Source organism: Bos indicus x Bos taurus, chromosome 3 (genome assembly GCF_003369695.1).
Source record: "Bos indicus x Bos taurus breed Angus x Brahman F1 hybrid chromosome 3, Bos_hybrid_MaternalHap_v2.0, whole genome shotgun sequence".
Lineage (NCBI taxonomy): Eukaryota > Metazoa > Chordata > Mammalia > Artiodactyla > Bovidae > Bos > Bos indicus x Bos taurus.
In genome coordinates this window covers 80,356,916-80,379,990 of record NC_040078.1, presented here as the reverse complement: position 1 = coordinate 80,379,990, position 23,075 = coordinate 80,356,916, and the positions used below count along the sequence as shown (strand labels likewise).

Below are 23,075 nucleotides of genomic sequence, written 5' to 3'. Positions count from 1 at the left end.
TCTTCAATTCAGGGATTGAACCCATGTCTCCTGCACTGGCAGGAGAATTATCCATCACTGAGCCACCAGGGAAGCCCACTCTGCTTTTTTGAAGAGAATGTGATGGGAAGTCGCTTGTTTCTGCACTTTTTTAGGGGGTTTGAAAACTTTTCCACTTGTTGTTTTCCCTTATTTTGTTCATTTTAATTTTCCTTTGTTCAGAATTTTAGTCTCCGTTCTCTTTCAAGTGCCTTCATTTCTCTGCCAGTGTTTCTCCCTGGAGTAAAAAGTGACTCTGCAATGTTTAAATTATCTTTTTCTGTTGGGAATCAAGTAGTTTATGCATGAATCAAGTAAAACTTAATCAAGAATGGACTTCCCTGGCCATCCAATGGTTAAGACTCTGTGCCTCCAGTGTAGGGGATGCAAGTTCGATCCCTGGTCAGGGAACTAGGATCCACTGTGCTGTGGGCCAAAAAACCCCCAAAAAACAAAAGCACTATCAGGGGAAAGAAGAAGAGGACAAATAAAGGACAATGACTGTTTTGAAAGTGGCTTGTTTCTAGTGGACTTGGAGGGTGCTCTTGGGTTATTTTTCTCAGAAGATATGAGTCTTAACAGGCTCGTTGCCTGGTAAATAAGAAACCATTCCACAGCATTTATTTTTCTGTTACTTGCTGTTTGCTTTTCACTAATTTCCTGGCAGAGAAGCACAATGACCGCTCCGTAGGTGCCCCTTTATAGTTGAAGGTTTGCAGGAGATGCTGAAGTGCAGCAAAATCCCAGGAAGTAAAACCTTGGTAAGAATTTGAATTGGAAAGTAGCTCAGGCCATCTGCTGCAACCTGCAGGGTTGGGGCATACTCCTGTCCACATGGTTTTCCTGCCGTTACTGCCTGGTGAAAAGGTGCTCTTCCAGGAAAGGAGTGGCTACTTATTACATTTGGGCAATTTTCCCTCACCTGCCCTGGCAAAATTCATCTCTTTGCACATAGCTTGTGAATTCTATTGCTGCTGTCACATACACTTCTGATGCAGTGCAGCTAATGTATTCTGATTTATCCAGTAGATACCTCCTGAATACCTGCTGTATGTCAGTGATCTAGGTGCTGGGGGCTATAGCAGTATTTTTTTCTACCTTCACCATAGTCCAGTTGCCACTGAGAGACTTAAAGGATGGATCTGACAAATGCCTAATGAATAAAAGGAGTTCAACAAGTCTGATGAAGACACCGTCATAAATTCTATCTACATCTTTCCCAGAAGAGTCAAACAGCCTTTAGTGATTAAGTCCATTCTGCTTAATTAGCTCTGATTTGTGATAAAAGTTTGTGTTTACTATGGATCTCAGATGAGCTTTGTGATATCTGTCACCTGTTGGCTCTGCCTGGTCTGCCTGAAGCTCTGCAGGCTGAGACTTATCAAATACCTTATTTGAAGATCCACCCCCAAATTTTTGGCTTACTTTTTTTTTTAGCACACTGAATGAGTAAATAGATGGGAGAGTTCTCTTAAGTTGCCAGAAGCTGGGACACTGTCATAAAAAATATTAGCTTTTGTGTGTGTGTGTTTGCATACATATGCATGAATGTCACACACACACACACACACACACACACACACACACACACACACAGCTGGTACTCAATAGAGTTCCATTAAAATTTGGGACTTCCCTGGTAGTCCAGTGGCTAATGTTAATGCCAAGTTCATGTGCCGGATTGTGCAGTGAAGCTAAACTGAAACGTCAGAGTTTGGAGCGAAGAAAGGTGTATTGCAAGTCCATGATAGGAGGTGGCCTATGCCCTGAAAATCCTGAGGCTTCCTAAAGGGTTTTTGCAAAGCATTTTTAAAGGGCAGGTGAGTGTCTCAGGGTACAGGATCAGCCAGTGTACAGTTCTCTGATTGCCTGATGGTGAGGTAGCAGAGTGGTGTTACAGGGGTTAAACTTATTTGTCCTTAGGCTCCAGGAGGCCTGGGGCTATGTGCTCATGGTCACCAAATAGTTCTTCCGTTTGGTGGAGTAGGGTTTCACATCAGCAAAGCAACTCAGGAAATTTGCATCAAATACTATTATCTAGGAGAAGGCAATGGCACTCCACTCCAGTATTCTTGCCTGGCAAATCCCATGGACAGAGGATCCTGGTAGGCTACAGTCCATGGGGTCGTGAAGAGTCAGACACGACTGAGAGACTTCACTTTCACTTTTCACTTTCATGCATTGGAGAAGGAAATGGCAACCCACTCCAGGGTTCTTGCCTGGAGAATCCCAAGGACGGCGGAGCCTGGTGGGCTGCCGTCTGTGGGGTCGCACGGAGTTGGACACAACTGAAGCGACTTAGCAGCAGCAGCAGGTACTTCAGAGAGGAGCTAAAGCAGAGGATATAGAAGAAGGCCTGTGGTTATACTAAGACTGTGATCCCATCTCAGAGGGCCTGGGTTTGATCCCTGATCAGGGAATTAGAGCATGAATGTGTGTTAGTAACTCAGTTGTGTCCGTCTCTTTGTGACCCCATGGGCTATAGCCCACCAGGCTCTTCTGTGCGTGGAATTCTCTAGGCAAAAATACTGAAGAGGATTGCCATTCCCTTTTTTTTTTTTTGCCATTCCCTTCTACAGGGCATCTTCCTGACCCAGGATCGAACCCGAGTCTCCCACATTGCAGGCAGATTCTTTATGGTGTGAGCCACAAGAGTCCAAATGCTGAAACTGAAAAAAAAAAGAAAAAGAAAAAATCCCACATGTCTCAACTAAAAAGCCTCAACAAAGACCTGGCACAGCCAAATAAGAAAATACATACCAAAAACCACTATTCCCCAAACCTTGGGACTGAACTTGGGCAGTTCAGTGGTTGAAACTCCATGCTCCCACTTCCCCTGCAGGGGTGCAGGTTCAATCCCTGGTCGGAAATGGAAGTCCCTCATGCTGCATGGTGTGGCCCAAAACAAACACCGCCCCCATTTATATTTAGTGATACCTTCATTTGTTGAGTGATCAGTGAATGAAACCTCCCTCTGAAAGGTGTGAGACTCCTGTTTTAAGGTTTGTACTGGATCTACTATCTAAAGTGCAGGGAAATTGGAAAGTTTCCATTTGGAAGCATCCTGGACTTGAGAGAAAAGATGTTCAATAACAAACCTGTTTCTGCTCTTAATTAATATTAACTGCAGCTCTTGCTGAGGTTTGCAGATGGAATTGGCATTTCAAATTAGTCTATGGGCTGAGCCTCTCCTGAAAAGATGATCTAGTTCAGAAGGTTCAGGTTTTTTTTTTTTTTTTTTAATGCTCATTAAGTATAAATGTGTGTCTTTTCTTATGTAAGAATGAAAACGTCTGACAATTGGAGAAGTTGTATTAAAGAGACTAATGTTCACCAATGTATTTAGAACAACATTAAATATTAATAGTTCATGTTTTTGGAGATCATACAAAGTCTTGGCTTAGTCTGCTATTTCTAGAGTATGGGATATTCCATATTTTTTCCCTCGTTTGGTGAGACTCAGGATGTAGGTCAAGGACCTGACAAGTTTGGAGGCATCTCTCCTGTCTGCAGGTCCACTTGTACACCCCCCTGTTTTTCTCATTTCTTTGAGGGTTTTCACACATACTTCAAGAGAACTGTTTGACTTGAATAAGGTCCCATGACAATAAGACTGACTTTCACACATGCATAGTTGAATCTGAGCCTCTTTTCAGTGTGGTCATTTTTTAATGGAAATCCACTTAAAAAAAGTATTTATTTGCCTGTGCCAGGTCTTATTTGCAGCACACAGGATCTTCAGTCTTCATTGCGGTATGCATGATCTAGTTCCCTGGCCAGGGATTGAACCTGGGCACCCTGCATTGGGAGCATGGAGCGTTAGCCATTGGACCACCAGGGAAGTCCTGGTCATTTTTTAAAAGTAGTTTTTTTTGACCAAAATCATGCCGTGTAGAAAATTTGAAAAATGCGAAGCTGTGAAAGAAACTGAAAAGGCGAGTGAAAATTACCCACTATTCCACACTGACACTAGGAAATTCTAACAAGTTATTTTTTTCCTGTATATTTGCCCTGCTGTCCCCAACAAACTAACTTGGCGTCCCACTTGGATATTGTGAGCATTTTCCTGTGTTCTTACCACTTCTTCAAAACCATTTAAAGTTTCTATATTATAGTCCATTCAGCAGATAAAAGTGAAAGTGTTAGTTGCTCAGTCTTGTCTGACTCTTTGTGACCCTGTGTACTGCAGCCCACCAGGCTCCTCTGTCCATGGGATTCTCCAGGGAAGATGGCTGGAGTGGGTTGCCATTCCATTCTCCAGGGGATCTTCCCAAGCCAGGATTCGAATCTGCATCTCCTGCATTGGCAGGGGGACTCTACTGTTGCGCCACCCTGGTGCTGCTTTATTCATGTACTTTTTTGCTTACTAAATATTTTATTTAATATAGACATAGATACACATACTTTTGTGTATATTTGTATTTTTCAACATCCCCACCCCCACCCCCACACCCCCTCATTGGTACTGCTACACTTGCAGGATCTTAGTTCCCTGGCTAGGGATTGAATCCGGGCTCTCAACAGTGAAAGTGTGAAGTGCTAACCACTGGACTGCCAGGGAATTCCCTATACTTGTGTATTTAAACGCTTTCTTTGGTTTTCTTTTTTCTTTTCTTTCTTTCTTTTCAGCTTGAAAGCAGTCTCTATTAAGTGAGCAGATTACAAAAATAGTGGTAAATACCTTAATTCATCCTTCTAATAAGGCTGTTGATCTGGTCTTCCTTGCTGCCAGCATCTCCACCTTCTACAAAATGGGTAGTCCTTTTCTTCATTCCGCCTCATGGAGAAGACGGTTTGAAGGGCCATAGGAAGTTGTTTACTTCTTGGAAACATTTTTCAGCAGTGTAGATCTTATGAAACAGATTCTGCATGTAGATGATGCCATATTTGCCAAGAGATTGAGCATCATGTTATCTGTCAGGGCAATTCTGTTGATTTTGCCATAACCATACTTGTAGATCAGTTCATTTGTTGACTTCAGGTTTGGGTAACACCTTATGCAATGTATGGTTCCACAATTCTCAGCATGTTACTTGAAGCCTTGCTGAGCTTTACAAAGGTGCCTTGGAAGATCTGATGGCGATGGAGAAGCTGCAACGCCTTTTGAACCTTTGGGCTCACACCAGTGATACCTCTGATCCTGATGATAAATGCCAATTTGGGTTCCTCAGCACAGAGAAGTTGCCAGCTTTTCTTGTCATCCTACCGTTCAAATTTCAGTTCTGTACATCTGCCTGTATTCCTTGTGATACTGCTTAGCGTTTTCATAGATTAACTTCCTCCTTACCTTTTAAAGCATCTTTTGGGCAAAGTTCTTTCTCAGGCATTTTATCTTAAGCTCTGCAAAATTCTTTTGCCTTTTTCTTAAGGATTTCTGGCACAGCAGGAACCTTCTTTTTCTTCTTTTCTGCACTCTCCATGGTTCCATCCAGGAAAGAGGCCTTTCATTGATTTTCTGATTGTATAAATAGTTCACGTTAAGTTACCCAAGGTTTAGAAATGCAAGAAAGATGAGGAAGTAAAAAATTTGTATTTGCACTAACTAGGAGGAAATAATAACTTAATATTTTTTATGTGCAGAATATCTTCCCGACAGTTTTTTAAGAATATATTATGTGTTACTGTTTTGAAAATGGCTTGTTTTATTTCACAGTGTATCATTTAATATTTTCCAGTGGCATTACAACCTGTTCTTCGATGTGAGTTTAATGCTTTGTACTATTTCAATGTAATTTTTATTACACTCTTGATTTTTTGAAAAAGGTGATACATGTAGAGGGCTTCCTAGGTGGTGCAGTGGTAAAGAATCTGTTGCCAATACAGGAGACGCAAGATACTTGGGTTTGATCCCTGGGTTGGGAAGATCTCCTGAAGCAGGAAATGGCAACCCATTCCAGCACTCTTGCCTGGAAAATCCTGTGGACACAGGAGCCTGGAGGGCTGCAGTCCATGGGGTTGCAAAGAGGTGGACATGACTCAGTGACTGAGCACACACATAATACATGCAGGTGGTAAAATGTTCAGATACACTAGGAATGGTGTGGAAAATCTCTCCCATCCCTGACCTCTGGTTCCCCAGTTACTTTCCACAGGGATACGTACTTTTTACTTTTCTTGGATTTCATCCTAAAAATATGTGTGTGTGTGTGTGTATATATATATATGTATGTTTAGTGGTACCTCTTTAAAAAATGTACATGTATATCAATACTTTGTTTTGCCCTTCTTTCTTTTTTAAATATTTATTTATTTGATGTGCCATGTCACCCGGGCTTCTCTGGTATCTCAGTCGGTAAAGAATCCTCATGCAATGCAGGAGACCTGGATTTGATCTCTGGTTTGGGAAGATCCCGGAGAAGGCAGTGGCACCCCACTCCAGTACTCTTGCCTGGAAAATCCCATGGACGGAGGAGCCTGGTAGGCTGCAGTCCATGGGGTCACTAAGAGTCGGACGCGACTAGGTGACTTCACTTTCACTTTTCACTTTCATGCATTGGAGAAGGAAATGGCAACCCACTCCAGTGTTCTTGCCTGGAGAATCCCAGGGACGGGGGAGCCTGGTAGGCTACCATCTATGGGGTCACACAGAGTCGAACACAACGGAAGTGACTTAGCATAGCATAGCACCGGGAAGATCCCCTGGAGGAGGGCATGGGAATCCACTCCAATATTCTTGCCTGGAGAATCTCATGGACAGAGGAGACTGGCAGGCTGTAATCCATGAGGTTGCAAAAAGTCAGACAAGACTGCGCAACTAACACACACAGCACACGTCTTAATTACGGCACACAACATCTTTACTTGTGACATGGGAACTCTTAGTTGTGACAGGTGGGATCTAGTTCCCTGACCGGGGATAGAACCCAGGCCCCCTGCGTTAGGAGCACAGGTACAGCCACTGGACCACTAGGGAAGTCCCTGTCCTTTTTTTTTTTTTTTCCTGTCCTTTTTTAAAAAACTTAGCATTATAGCTTGGACATTGGTTTCTACTAGTGTTTATCAACCTACCATATTCTTTTAAAAAATTGGCTGCATACTCCTATCATACAGCTATACCATTGTTTCCTTAACTGACCCATTCTCAACTGTTTGGGTCTCAGGACCTTTTAGTACATTTAAAAGACATTGAGAACCCCAAAGAGTCTTTGTTTATACAGGTTCTACCTATAGTTATTAACTGTACTAGAAATCAAAACTAAGAAAGTTTAAAAATATTTATTAATTTGTTAAAAGTAAGAGTAACTGGGCTTCTCTGGTCTCAGATGGTAAAAGAATCTGCCTGCAATGCAGGAGACCTGGGTTTGATCCCTGGGTCAGGAAGATCTCCTGGAGAAGGAAATGGCAACCAACTACAGTATTCTTGCCTGGAGAATCCCTTAGGACAGAGGAGCCTGGTGAGCTACAGTCCATGGGGTCTTGAAGAGTCAGACACAATTGAGTGACTAACACACACAAGAGTAATAAACCCATGTTAACCTATTTCTATTAAAAAAGAACTGTTTTCTAGAACAAACTCCAAAGAAGAGTAGCATATTTGCAAATCTCTGTAATGTTTGGTTTAATAGAAGAAAGCTAGATTCTCACATCTGGTTTCTTACTCAGTTTGCCGTGTTGTCAGATGAAAGTATTGGAAGAGAATCTGGCTTTACACAAATATGTGGTTAGAGAAAGAGGGGATTCACAGACACTGGGAAAGGTCTTATGGACCCTCAGAGATCCTTGGACCACACTTTGAGAATGGTGATTTAACCAGTTGCCTGTGGGTTATTTGCAGTCTTTCAGTATACAAAAATACGCTTTGCTGACTGTCCCTTGATTATATCTTTCAACAAAGGCTTGAGTGCCAGGCAGTACTGGCTTATGGGATACAAAGAGGTGAGTCAAGGTCTGTTTCCTGAAGGAGCTGTAAATTTATTGGGAGAGGCAGTGAGGCAAACAAGTATGCAGTGGATGAAAGGCTGCAAGGTGTGTGTTTGTAGGTCCTGGGCACATAGGGAAGAGGCAGCCTACCCAGCATTTAGGAGGAAATGGGGTTAAAGGAAGAGGCTTCCTAGGTGGCACTAGTGGTAAAGAACCCGCCTGCCATTGCAGGAGACATAAGAGACTCGTGTTCAGCCATAAGAGCTTTATAGTATCTGGTCTTACATTTAGTTCTTTAATCCATTTTGAGTTTATTTTTGTGTATGCTGTTAAAGTGTAGAAGGAAATGGCAACCCATTCCAGCACTCTTGCCTGGAAAATCACGTGGATGGAGGAGCCTGGTGGGCAACACCCTGTGGGGTCGCAAAGAGTTGGACACAACTGAGCGACTAACACACACACATATGGTGTTAAAGGGGGCTTCCTTGGTAGCTCAGATGGTAAAGAATCTGTCTGCCGTGCTGAAGACCTGGGTTCAACCCCTGGGTCAGGAAGATCCTCTGGAGGAAGAAACGACATCCCACTCCACTGTTTTTGCCTGGAGAATTCCATGGACAGAGGAGCCTGGGAAGCTACAGTCTGTGGGATTGCACAGAGTCATACATGACTGAATCAACTTATCATGCTTGCATGGAGTTAAGGAAAGCTTTTCGGAGGATATTTCTGAGCTGAATTTTGACAAGTCAGTTTAACTAAGAGGTGAGGAGAGGTGGATGTTTACATGGAATACCTGGAATTCCTCCTCCAGGGCTTATTTGAAGTCCATGGGATCCTTGCTTTTGTGACTTGATCACACCTTGTATATTATCATTTTAGACCTCATTCACCCTGTAAATATTGTTGTTCAGCCGCTAAGTCATGTCCAACTCTTTGTGACCCCATGGACTGCAGCACACCAGGCTTCCTTGTCCTTCACTGTCTCCTGCAGTTTGCTCAAATTCATGTTCATTGAGTCAGTGATGCTGTCTAACCATCTCATCCTCTGCTGCCCCCTTGTCCTTTTGCTTTCAATCTTTCCCAGCTCAGGGTCTTTTCTAGCAAGTCTACTCTTCACATCAGGTGGTCAAAGTATTGAAGCTTCAGCATCAGTCCTTTCAATGAATATTCAGGATTGAGTTCCTGTAAGATTAATTGGTTTGATCTCCTTGCAGTCCAAGGGACTTTCAAGGGTCTTCTCCAACACCACAATTTGAAAGCACCAATTCTTCAGCGCTCAGCCTTCTTTATGGTCAAACTCTCACATCCATTCATGACTGCTGGAAAAACCATTGCTTTGACTATACGGACCTTTGTCGGCAAAGTGATATCTCTGCTTTTTATTTTATTTTATTTTTTTCTGCTTTTTAATAACACTAAGTTTGTCCTAGCTTTCCTTCCAAGGAGCAAGCATCTTTTCTTTTCAAGGCTGCAGTCACTGTTCACAGTGATTTTGGAGCTCAAGAAAAGAAAATCGGTCCTTTCTTCCACTTTTTCCACTTCTATTTGCCATGAAGTGATGGGATTAGATGCCATGATCTTTGTTTTTTGAATGTTGAGTTTCAAGCCAGCTTTTTCAATCTCCTGTTTTACCCTTTTTTATTATGCATATTATCATTCTATTATACATATTCTTTTAATTATACATATTATCAAAGGAAAGGGTTATTATTCTTGCTTCATATCACCTTTTCCAGTTTCCATTACTGTGCTTACCTTTAAGATCCATACACATATGGTACCAGGAAACTTTTAATCTTCTGTTTCTAACTTCCTGAAACTCAATTCCTGGGTCAGTGACGGCAACTGATCTTGAAACTAGAGTAAATTGGCTCTAGACGATTAGCTATAAATACAATCATTATTGAAGGGCATGAAGAATTGCACATTTAACAATCTACCAAGTAAATTATTAAATCATTTCATATTATGCTAGTCTTCTCTTTAGCACTGTGTGTGGTCCATGTTGTGAAAAGACTTAAGACTTGGAAATTGTTTTTTTTTTTTTTTTTTTTTTTAAGTTTTAGCATGCTTTCACAGTGAATCAGATATATCAACTGTGTATTGTCTTTTTAGTGAACTAGATATATGTACAAATATATATTTTTAAAATATATTTTAAATCAGGTAATAGAGGCTTTAGATTACTCTGCCTTTTCCCCTCCATCACTTGATGTTTGGTTCTGATTGGCCTTTAAGACATAGTACAAAAGGTCTCATTTGTAGACCTTCATGCAGTCCCAATTAGATGGCTGATGTTATATTTTAACAGCCTCACTTCCAAGTTCCAAGGGTTCTTGTACTGGTTAAACGACAGGTCTGGCAGCAAGCATCTCTTCCTTGGCCAGAGAGCCTGATAGTATTGAAATAATGCAAAGTCACTCCTGCTCATCAAATTCCCAAGAAGCTAGAAATCAACTGTTTTCCATTCTAAAGCATTTTTAATTGACCAGCAACCTGTGAGCCTGGCACTTTGTAATTCTTGTGACTTGATCATTGTAACTGACATTTGCAGTGGGTCAAGCACGCACATTCTCTGTGCAGCACGCTCAGTTGCTCAGTCATGTCTGACTCTTCGAGACCCCATGGACTGTAGCCCGCCAGGCTCCTCCGTCCATGGGATTCTCCAGGCAAGAATGCTGGAGTGGGTTGCCCTGCCCTCCTCCAGGGGATCTTCCCAACCCAGGGATCAAACCCAGGTCCTGTATTACAGACAGATTCTTTACTGTCTGAGCCACCAGGGAAGCCCATGCACATTGTCTAGTCCACACACAAATCTGGAGCAGTTGTAAGTAATATCTCCTTTTATAAATAAAGAAATGGCATCAGATAGGTTGAGCTACTTGCCTTACATCAGACAGTCAAATAGAGAAGCTAGCATTCAAACTTGAGACTGCATGGCTGGGGTTTAAACTTTCCATTGTGTCCTGCTGCCTTGCAGGTGCTCCAGTAGCTAGTGAATATCTACTTTGTCTTAGAAATGTCACATTGGGCAGGAGTGGCAGGGAATCTGCAGCTTAGCTCTCCACAAGTCCACTGAGATTGAGCAGACCCTTTAATGGTGAGCTGGAGATACATGGTTTGTTGCTGTTACCACTCTGTCCCTAAAACATAAAAAAAATTCTAAAATAGGAAACACCGACTTCCTCTTTTCTCCCATAAAAATGGGCCAAAAGAGGTCTAAAATAGAAACCATATGTATTTGTGAGTAGGCAGAAATTGTTTCTCATCATAATGGTAAGACTTCTGGAATAATACTTGTACTTTTTAACTTATTATAGTCCCTTAAAAAATGTTTCTGTGCCTGAGTTAGGTAGGGGGAGGTATGCACAAGTGTCTTTGAGGCGTTTACTGTCAAGGATTCAAGGTCGAGGTTCCATGTTACATTCTCATGAGTCATGGTGGGTGTATGTGGGTGAAGTGTTGAGGTCATGAACATCGTTGAGGGAGGGTGTTATTCAGATATAACTTTCTCCCTTTCTCCCATAATGCTTTTCACACTTCAGTTAATCTCTCATAGTCTGTTTGCAGCCCCATCATTTCTATGAAGCTTTTCCACAGCTGTTGTAGCTATATGTCATTTTCTAATCTGGAATTTCTCCCATACCCATCTGTACCTCTAACACGGCATTCATGATCACCTCCCTGTAAGATGATCCATTTCATAACTTAAGTTACAGTCTTTCACCATCTGAAGAGTACATTCATTAGCTTTAGTTTAGCTCAACAGAAGTTTTGAAATCCTACTAGGGCAGGAAAGAAAAACAACTGAGATAACTGTACACCTTATTTGTTATGTAAGTACTATGAAGCAAATATAATAGTGCAGTGACAGAGTGACTGGGAAGACGACTTCAGAATGTGAAGTCGGAGGAGGCCTGTCTGAACAGATGATGTATAAGCTGAGCTCTGAACGTGAGCGTGGCAGCCAGGTATGTGAAGACTTGGGCAGAAGGATGAACATGTGACAAATTGTAATATAGGAGTGAGCTTTCCATCAGTGGAGAAGAGAGGAGACAGGTGTCTCAGGAGTATCATGAGTGCAGAGGAGACGGCAGAAGTGGCTGGAAAGGTGTAGGGTGGCCAGAAATTAGGACTTCATTATAACTGGATGCAAGGTAATGGAGGTTTTTTTTTTTTTTTTTAGCTTTATTGAGATATAGCTTTCATATAGTAAAGTTTATCCTTTTATAGTGCATAAGTCAGTGCTTTTTTTTAATAGAGTTCTGCAACCATCATGCATGTATGCTCAGTTGTGTCTGACCCTTTGCGACCCCATGGACTGTAGCCTGCCAGGATACTCTGTCCATGGGATTATCCAGACCAGAATACTGGAGTGGGTTGCTGTTTCCCCCTCCAGGGGATCTTTCCCACCCGGTGTCCTGCATCTTCCTGCTTTGGCAAGTGGATTCTATACCACTGGGCCACCTGGGAAGCCCTGTGCAACCACTATATAATTACAAAACATTTTCACTACCCCAGAAAGCAACCCTGCACCTATTAGCAGTCATTCCCCATTCCCCTCCTCCCTCTAGCTCCTAGTAATCACTAACCTACTTTTTGTTTATATGGATTTGCCTTTTTTGATCTTTCATATAAGTTGACTCATATAATACATAATTTTCTTTTGCAGCTGACTGTTTTAACTTTGCATGCTTTTGAGATTCAACTATATGGTAATATGTGTCAGTACTTCATTTCTTTTGCCTAATAGTACTCTATTAGATGGCTATACCACACTTTATTTTTTCATTCTTTGATGGACACTTGGGTCATTTCCTGCTATGAACATCACTATACACATTTTTGTGTGGACATGTTTTCATCTCCCTTGGGTGTATACCTAGAAGTCAAATTGCTAAGTCATGTGGTAACACTGTTTAACATTTAGAGGAACTGCCAAACTATTTTCTAAAGCAGCTTCATCATTTACACATACCCATCACCAAAGAATGAGTTTTCCAATGACTGTTTCCTTGTCAAGTCTCGTTATTGTCTTTTTCTTTTAGCCTCCCCAGTGGGTGTGAAGTGGTATCTCATTGTGGTTTTGAATTGCATTTCCCTAAAAACAGGCAATGCCAAAGAATGCTCAAACTACCGCACAATTGCACTCATCTCACATGCTAGTAAAGTAATGCTCAAAATTCTTCAAGCCAGGCTTCAGCAATACATGAACCGTGAACTTCCAGATGTTCAAGTTGGTTTTAGAAAAGGCAGAGGAACCAGAGATCAAATTGCCAACATCCACTGGATCATCGAAAAAGCAAGAGAGTTCCAGAAAAACATCTATTTCTCCTTTATTGACTATGCCAAAGCCTTTGACTGTGTGGATCACAAGAAACTGTGGAAAATTCTGAAAAAGATGGGAATATCAGACCACCTGACCTGCCTCTTGAGAAACCTATATGCAGGTCAGAAGCAACAGTTAGAACTGGACATGGAACAACAGACTGGTTCCAAATAGGAAAAGGAGTACGTCAAGGCTGTATATTGTCACCCTGCTTATTTAACTTGTATGCAGAGTACATCATGAGAAATGCTGGGCTGGAAGAAGCACAAGCTGGAATCAAGATTGCCGGGAGAAATATCAATAACTTCAGATATGCAGATGACACCACCCTTATGGCAGAAAGTGAAGAGGAACTAAAAAGCCTCTTGATGAAAGTGAAAGTGGAGAGTGAAAAAGTTGGCTTAAAGCTCAACATTCAGAAAACGAAGATCATGGTATCTGGTCCCATCACTTCATGGGAAATAGATGGGGAAACAGTGGAAACGGTGTCAGACTTTATTTTTGAGGGCTCCAAAATCACTGCAGATGGTGACTGCAGCCATGAAATTAAAAGATGCTTACTCCTTGGAAGGAAAGTTATGACCAACCTAGATAGCATGTTCAAAAGCAGAGATATTACTTTGCCAACAAAGGTCCATCTAGTCAAGGCTATGGTTTTTCCAGTAGTCATGTATGGATGTGAGAGTTGGACTATAAAGAAAGCTGAGTGCTGAAGGCTTGATGGTTTTGAACTGTGGTGTTGGAGAAGACTCTTGAGAGTCCCTTGGACTGCAAGGAGATCCAAGCAGTCCATCCTAAAGGAGACCAGTCCTGTTCATTGGAAGGACTGATGCTGAGGCTGAAACTCCAATACTTTGACCACCTTGTGCGAAGAATTGACTCATTGGAAAAGACCCTGATGCTGGGATGGAAAAGACCCTGATGCTGGGAGGGATTGGGGGCAGGAGATGACAGAGGATGAGATGGCTAGATGGCATCACCGACTTGATGCACATGAGTTGGGTGAACTCCGGGAGTTGGTGATGGACAGGGAGGCCTGGCGTGCTGCGATTCATAGAGTCGCAGAGTCGGATATGATTGAGCAACTGAACTGAAGGACTAATGATGTCGAACATTTTTTTCCCGTGTCCTTTTGACCATTTGTATGTTTTCTTTGGAGAGAAATGTCTATTTAAATCCTTTGACTGTTTTAAGATTGGCTCATTTGTCCTTTATTGTTGAATTCTTTATATATTTTGGATATAAGTCCCTTATTAGATATATAATTTGCATATATTGTCTCCCAGTCTGTGAATTGTCTGTTTATATTTTTTTGACCATGTTGCACGGCTTGTGGGACTTTAGTTCCTCAACCAGGGATTGAACCTGGGCCCTTGGCAGTGAAAGTGCCGAGTTCTAACCACTGGACCACTAGGGAATTCCCTGTGAATTGTCTTTTTACTCTCTTCAGGGTGTCTATGGAAAGTTTTTAATTTTGATGAAGTCCAATTATCTGTTTTTTTTTTCCTTCTTTTGCTGTTTGTGTTTTTAGTGATGTGGCTAAGACACCTTCACCTAATCTAAGGTGAAGCCATTGTTTTTAAATAGGAAATTGACAGTTTGATTCACATTTTTGATAGGTCATTCAGGCTGTTTGTAAACTGGCTTGGATGGTTCTAGAGTGAAACTTCCAAGGTCAGTTAAGAGGTTGTTATGGTATCAGACAAATGGTTAGACTTTAAACTTCAGTAAGCACTTGTTATGGAGAAGGCAATGGCACCCCATTCCACTACTCTTGCCTGGAAAATTCCATGGATGGAGGAGCCTGGTGGGCTGCCGTCTTCACTTTCACTTTTCACTTTCCTGCATTGGAGAAGGAAATGGCAACCCACTCCAGTGTTCTTGCCTGGAGAATCCCAGGGATGGGGGAGCCTCGTGGGTTGCCGTCTATGGGGTCGCACAGAGTCGGACACGACTGAAGCGACTTAGCAGCAGCAGTAGCAGCAGCAGCAAGCACTTGTTAAATCAAGATATTCCAATGGCATCTTGTTATTAGGAATAAAAAAATGGTCTCCACCTTTAAGAAATTCACAAGGTAAAACATACAGCCAATTAATTGTTTTATCAGGGAGATTATACTGAATACTATAAAAAGGCATGAAAATTTTATTATAAGAACAGTGGAGGGAGTTCATTTTTTTATCACCAGTATCTAACACAGGCAGTGTGTAATAGTTGTTTGTTACACTTTGGGATGACAGAGTAACTGAAAGCTATGGGAGAGATGGCATTACAGCTGGGCCTTTACAGATGGGTTAGGTACTGGCAGGTGGAAAAATGGGAGCAGGGTGTTTTGTTTAACTTTTCAGTTTTTCATCACACCATGCAGCATGTGGGATGTTAGTTCCCTGATGGGGAATTGAACCCATATCCCCTCCATTGGAAGAGCAGAGTCTTAACCACTAGACCTCCAGGGAAGTCCTGAGAAGGGTGTTTTTGAAGGATCATGTCTGGGAGTAGGTGACTAAAATTAAGGGTATTTTGATTAAAACCTAGAGTTGGGGATTATAGGCAATAGGCTGGAAATATTCCTGGTGGAGGCGGGAGATGGGCTGTCTGTATAATCCCAGATGGAGTTTGTAAATAGGAAAACTATGGGGAGTGCCTTCCTCAAATTCCTTTAGTGGTGTGACTGTGACCAGTGGACTGGTGGGAAGGAAGTGGAGCACAGCCAGGGTCGTGTCACCACGGTTTAGACCATAGTGGGAAGTTTAGAAGTAGTTTAGAAATAGTGGGAAGAAGTGTTTGGGAGAAGTTGAAGTGGTGACATTAGATGTGACTGTATGGGAATGGTGGGCAAGGCCAGATCCAAATGCAGCCCTTTGAAGTTTGAAACCAGCGATTGTCAGGGACAGCGGTCCCATTTAACAGAGGGGTGCAGTCCATACCTGTGGGAAGTTCCAGTTGACATGAACCCTTGTGGGTTTGGTGTAGCAAGTGGCTGGCACTGAAGCTGGCCCCATGGCATAGTGGAAATACTGTTGAGCTTTGGAGTCATGCATACCTCGGGCTCAACGTCTTACTGACTTTGTAAATTTGGGGGAAGTTAATGAACCTGATTTCCTCCTTTGTAAGAATCCTATTTCACAGGGCTTTGGGGAGGGTCAGAGGAGGTTATTTATGTCAAATACCTGGCAAATAAGAGGAGTCTCTGGTTTGTTCTCCTCTCTGGAGTTATATATTTTCATTTCATTTAAAATCTTCCTCAGTGAATGTGGTGCTTTGAATGGAATCAGTGACATAATCCAGTGGTGTTTAGGGGATGTGTTTGGGTGTGTGTGTGAGTGTGTGTGAGTGTATGTGTGTGTTCACCACTCAACCATTCTCTGTTCTGCAGAGGTTGTAAGCATTTGCTCATTGTTTTAATTGTGTTGTCCTATTTTCCTTTGAATTTGTCTTATTTCTGTGTTTTTTTTTTAAATTTATTTATTTGGCTGATTGGGTCTTTGTTGTGGTACTCAGAAGCTTTGGTTGTGGCGTCTAATTGTGTGACAGGGGCTCCTGAGCTCTTGGACTAAAGTAGTTACGGCCTGCGGGCTTAGTTGCTCTGAGATGTGCTGGATCTGGATCAGGGATCAAACCCACGTACCTTGCATTGCAAGGGCAGATTTTTAACCATTGGACCATAAGGGAAACCCCTTGTTTCCACTCTTATCCAAACGAAGCTACTTATGTGTGTACCTCTTTTGGAAGGCAGGGAAAATTTCTTTTTAAAAATTGTGTCATCATTAAAAGGACAGTTTTCTTTCTTTCTTCTTTCTTTTTTTAAAGGCAGAATAAGGTTTGTTTTTATTGAATGTGTGATTTATGCAATTGCTGAGGCTACTATGTACAGAGAAGAGGGGGAGAACTTTATTTCTTGGTCGTTTCCTCCTTGGGTAGAATCTTGATGATTTCCTCCTTGGCCTGAAGCTGCTCTTATTGGTGCTTGAGGTCTTCCTTGGTCTTAGACCTACAGGCCTTAGCCTGGTCTGCCAGAAGCTTCTTGCGAGCTTTGTCTGCCTTCACCTTGTAGATATATTCCATGATATATATATATATATTCCATGGATATATATCCAGCTTGTGGATATAATCCACTTGTTTTTGAGCATGTTACCCTTCACCTTCAGGTACAGGCTGCGATACACGTGGTGGTTAGTCTTCCTAGATTCATGGTATCTTCTGAGCAGCCAGCGCAGTTCTCATCCTCTGCTTTCAGGTTACTTTTCGGGCGTTCGAGCGTTGGCAGTACCCTTTCACTTATCTATGCCCATATGCCTGCCCTTCCAGCGAGCCAAGGTGTTTTTCCACCATTGAGTCCAAGAAGTCATAGGCTTCCAGGTGATCAGCCCATCTTTGATTGGCTTCTGGATCTGCTGATGGAAATTGGCCTTGGTGACTTTATTAGTCTCCTTGGGGTCCAACCAGACCATTTTGCCACAGCAGAGGGACCCTGGGGGCAAGCCTCTTCTGAAGCCTCAACATACTCATGGCTGTGGCCACAGCAGTGAAAGGAAAATGACAGTTTTCTTAACTTTACCTCTTTATCTGATAGGTTAGATTTTCTCAAGGTCTTCTAATAAACAGAGTAACTGACATAACTGAAATTCAACTTTTGCTTTGCTTGGTTTTCCTAAATTTTAACACAGATGCTTCTGTATTTTTCTTCTACATGACCCCTATAGGTCTTGGTAAAAATAGCCAATGTAGTTTGTAGGAGAGCTATAAAATTTTGATTGCATGTATGAGTAGTTTCCCAGTTTTCTTAAATGGTAACTATAAATACCATCTCAGGACATAATTTAGTTTTTCAAAGAGGGAGATTGACTTTCAACTTGCATTACTTCATTGGCTTAGCTTTAAAAAAAAATCAAGAATGCAGCTTGGAATAAGATGAAAGTGCAAAACCTTTTCATTGAACTCAGTTTTGTTTCAGTTTTCTAGGGTTCTTAGGAGCTAAACACTATGCATAACAATGATTGTGTTAAGTTTAATTATTTGTTCCATTTCTTAACATCTTAGAATTGGAAGGGATTTTAAGTCCTTCTGTCCAAGTGGCCATTCTGTGTCAGATCCCTTCTACAGCTGCTGACAGCCAACTTGCCTCCTCTGGAGGCAGGCTCTTTCATTGCTGGACAGGTCTAATTGTTGGAAGATTTTTTTTTCCCCCTCATACTGAGATGAAAGCCAACTCCTTGAAACTGTCATCTATAAACTGTCATCCACTTATCCAACTTCAGTCTTTTGTTGTCACATAAATTAAATCCACTAGCTCTTCAGATAATTGAAAATAGTTGCTAGGCACCACTTCTCTGACTTAAGTTGTCTTTTTTTTCCCCCCAAGAAAAATAGCCCTTGTTCCCCCAGCCATTCTTCCCATGATATCATTTCTAGGTTCTTTTGCAGCCTGATTTCACTATGGCCCTTTTAATCTGCAGTGGCCATCCCTCCTGACAGCTAGCTAAATGTGGCAGGATCATTGCACCTAAGTTACCAGAAAGCCAGGTTCACCTCTTGGTGGATGTTGAGCCAATAGACACAACCAAGCCAAAGTACGGTAGAGTGAAGGACTTATTATTACTTGCAGCAAGTACTTTGTGATCTTTCTCAAAGCAGCATACCCAAACAGCAAAATCAGGGAAGTTTAAGCTAAGGCTACATGCATATTCATGAAGGGGCTTGAGCCAGGAGAGTTCAGCCTAGAATTGGGGCAAAGGTCAACAATTTAAGTCTTGGTTGATTGAAGTCTGGAGGGCAGCATCCTTATCCTGTCTTCCATCTGGGTTGGGGTCTTAGTTCCTACAGAACTGAAAGATATATTATTATGTGTATCTTTTGAGGAGTAACTAGGACTCTTACTTTATCACTGAACTGTTGTTTGACTGCCTTTTCTCTATTCTAGCATTCCTTTGTTCCCTAAAGATCATTATTATTGAGACCTGTTCAAAGGCAAGCATCCTGATCAGGGTTAGATCACAAAATGTTCTTAGGCCAAAATGTGTTCTCATGTCAAGAAAGCCATTCCTGGTTCTCTTTCTCCGGGGACCTCCTACCCTATCTGCTTACAGTTATAGTGGATTTACTTCTATATTCTACTTCCTAAATGAATACATTATTTGGGAGTATTTCTGAACATCGTCCTGCAATGCAGTGTAGCTCATGTAGCCTCATAAAGCTGACAGTATTTGAAGATTAGCGCGAAGACCTAAGTTCAGACACCAGCTACTCCAGACTATTCAGCTCTGTAGTGCTGTCCTTGAGTGAGCATTCAGAGATCTTGCTTTCTTGGTTCCCTCTGAGAATTAGGGACAAATTAGAAAGATTCCAGGAGAAATTCCGGATGGAATTAATCAGCCTAAATATTGCAGGACACAGATCAGCAATGAACAACTCATGACTGAATTTACCCAGATTGTCATTAATTATAGCTTATTTGGATTGTTTCCTACATATTATTTTATGAAACCCAGAATTGTAGCAACTTAGGTTACCAAAGGCGAGATGAGACCAAATCAATTGAAAAATCAGAGCTTGTAGCAAAGTTTTATTGCAGGGTCAAGCAAGGAGACCAGTGGCTTATGCTCAAAACCCCGTGAACTCCCTGATGGCTTTTGAGGAAGAGTTTCTATAGATAAAATTTGGGGTGAGGGTTACAGGATGTGTGACTTTTCTTCTGATTTATTGGTGGTGAGGTAACAGAGTGGTGCTCCAAAATTACCACCCCCTCCCTGAGTGGAGTCTTAGTTCCTACAGAAGAACTCAAACATACTCTTATGTATTCCCTTGAGGAGGAACCAGGATGCTGCTTTAATCACTGTACTGTTTCTTGTTTCTTCCTCCTTTGTTTCTGCATCCCTTATTTCCCTGATTGGTAGCTGTTTGAATCTGCCCTTTAGATCTCTGGGAAGGTTTAGGAAGGAGGCTGAAGCCTTTATCCTTTAAATAAGAAATGGAGGTGACTTCACTGGGCTTCCCTTGTGGCTCAGCTGGTAAATAATCTGCCTGCAACGCAGGAGACCTGGGTTCAATCCCTGGGTTGGTAAGATCCCCTGGAAAAGGGAAAGGCTACCCACTCCAGTATTCTGGCCTGGAGAATTCCATGGACTGTATAGTTCATGGGGTCAGAAAGAGTTGGACATGACTCAGCGACTTTCACTTTCACTGGGGGTTTAGTGGCTAAGATTCTGAGCTCCCAATGCAGGGTGCCCAGGTTTGATCCCTGGTCAGGGAACTAGATCCCACATGCTGCAACTAAAGATCCCACAGGATGCAATGAAGATCAAAGATCCTGTGTGCTGCAACTAACCAAATTAATAAATAAAAGAAATAGTGGACCCAGAAAGACTTTGTGTCCAGCGGGGCCCCACAGGATCCTGATCAGTTTCACCCATGCCAGATACTTTAGTGATGGAAAGCTCTGAGAGTTGCCTTTAATAAGAGTTTGTGCTATGACCCACATAGCTGGGTTTGGAGTCTGACTTGGCCATGAACTGTAGGAATTTGGGCAAAGCATCAATGGCTAACCTTTTTGTGTTTATTCATTTATAAATGAGAGTCATGATAGAGCTGCCTCATCAAGTTTCCTTGTGTGAAATAAGTTAATATGTTTTGGCAGGGCTGAGGCTAAGTTTAAAAGAGCGAGCAAGGCACCCTCCTTAAGTAAAAAATTTAAAGGGCTGCCAAAAAAATCAGTCATCAAGATAAATAGTTTAATGGAGTAAAATAAGCCAAATGTCAACATTTTAAAAATTATTGTTTTAAAGATCTGTTTTTATTTATTAATGGCTGGTGCTGGGTCTTCGTTGCTGCATGTGGGCTTTCTTTAGTTGCTGCGAGCAGGGGGCCACTCTCCAGTTGCGGTGCTCAGGCTTCTCACGGTAGTGGCTCCTCTTGCAGAGCGTGGGCTCTAGGGCTCATGGCCTTCAGGAGTTTCAGCACGTGGGCTCAGCAGTTGTGGCTTCCAGGCTCTGGAGCCCAGGCTCAATAGTTGTGTTGCATGGGCCCAGTTGCTCCTTGTCATGTGGGATCCTCCTGGATCAGGGACTGAACCTGTGACCCCCGTATTGGCAGGCAAATTCTTCACCATTGAGCTACCAGGGAAGTGCCAAAATACCAACGTTTTAAATAGAGACCAAATCTGAAAGGACTGAGGTTGGGGTGAAGTGAGTAACAGTGAGTTGTACAAGTGCAGGATTGGATCCTGTCTTTATTTAAAATTTTTATAATTCTTCATCATGGATTTTTTTGCCTTGAGAAGTGAAATATTTCCTGCCATTATCAGTAAACAAAGGATGTCACAGTCATCAGCAATTGCAGACACCACGGATGGTGAGCTGGTGAGCCCTGTGGAACCAGGAAGAAGAGAATACCTGCCATCTAGCAGCCATCAGACTGTAGCTGCTCCTTATGTTGAGCACTGAAGAAACTCAGGATGGGACAACACAGGATATAGGCCCCAGATAGATTCCTTCATATCAAAGGAATGATTTCAGTGAGCCAGGACTTTTGTATTTTTCTATACATAGGAAAGTGCAAAATTCCTTAACTTGGGATATCTGGTTTTCTTTAATCAATGATAATCATTTGATGTTCAAACTACCTGCCCTTTGTTTTAAAACTCTACCTGGCTCCTCCCCTCACCTCCTTAGTGGTTCTCCAGGGTTACTTGAGATGCTGTCTCCTAGACTTGAAATACTAAAAATTCTCTTAACTTTTAAGTTGTGAATATCTTTTAAATCCATAGCCTTAATTTTGATATTTTAAAACATTGGATAATATTTAAAAATATTATTTATCCTGGTTACTAGAGCTTGTTTTCTTTTATATCCTCTCCAATTTTTGGCCCAAAGTGAGTGCCTCACTAATCTCACTCCGGTTGCAGACAGATGTGTTGTGTGTTGTTTGTAATTATCACGGGGATGTTAGTCTTGTGAAGGAAATGCGTTCTAAAAGCCTCATGTAAGGATTTCTTTGCCCAGCATAGATGTTTCTGTTAGGTTATCTCAGAGTGCCAGTCCAAATCTTATCAAGGTCAGCTTTAGGTTTTGAAACGTTGTGTTTCAAATACTGCTAAAGTTCACAGCTAGAGAATTAAAAATGCATGTACTGAGCTTATGTCTAGAAGAATCTAGCCAAACCAAATAGCACTGCAACATTGCTTCTCCTCGATGGTGGGGATTGTGAAAGATGGACACAGATGGTGGCTGAGCCAGAGCTGGAACTACTGTTAGTTGGCAAGAGATATTCTAAGTGACAGAAGCCAGACCACACTGGGGATTAGGAAGTGGTGTTTCTAGAAGTTAAATTATGATCATAGAATCTTTCTTTAATTCTGGTTCTTCTCCAGTTTGCCTTTAGTTATACAGACCTGATTATAAGCATGGAAATCTTTTTCATAGTTAATGACCAGTGAAAGGCAAAAAAAAAAAAACTACAGAATCTGATGTTTTAAAGCTTTCTTCTCGAAAGTCCAGGTGTCACCCCGGCAAGGCAAATTGTTAGGGTACTACTCTGTTGCAGTGGTCTTTTCCTCTTTCCTTCATTCCTTTCTTCTGCAGATTCATCCAGTGTTGCTTTCCGGACAAAGTAAGAGACGTAGTTCTTCTTAAAAGGTGGTCCAGTGGTTAAGAATCTGCCTGCCTATGTAGGGGACATAGGTTTGATCCCTGGTCTGGGAAGATGCCACATGCCTCAACTACTGTGCCCAAGTGCCCTTGAGCCCATGCTCTGCAACAAGAGAAGCCAGTGAAGTGAGAAGCCCGAGTAGTAGTGCCACCTGCTGCAACTAGAGAAAGCCCGTGCACAGCAATGGAGACCTCGTGTACCCCCCTCAGAAAAAGTCACGGAAACG

At 42.0% G+C, this 23,075-nt stretch overlaps 1 protein-coding gene, 1 non-coding gene and 2 pseudogenes across 3 annotated transcripts in view; 1 reads left to right on the top strand and 3 right to left on the bottom strand.

Moving 5' to 3' along the window:
• The window catches only part of AK4 (adenylate kinase 4), a 96,246-nt gene that overhangs the window by 2,644 nt on the left and 70,527 nt on the right, over nt 1–23,075 (top strand). The gene's annotated exons all lie outside the window — the stretch shown is intronic.
• Nucleotides 4,470–5,606, bottom strand: LOC113889770 (annotated as a pseudogene).
• TRNAE-UUC lies at nt 14,549–14,621 on the bottom strand. The gene has a single exon. It is a non-coding gene; the product is annotated as a tRNA-Glu (tRNA).
• On the bottom strand, nt 16,161–18,613 carry LOC113889773 (annotated as a pseudogene).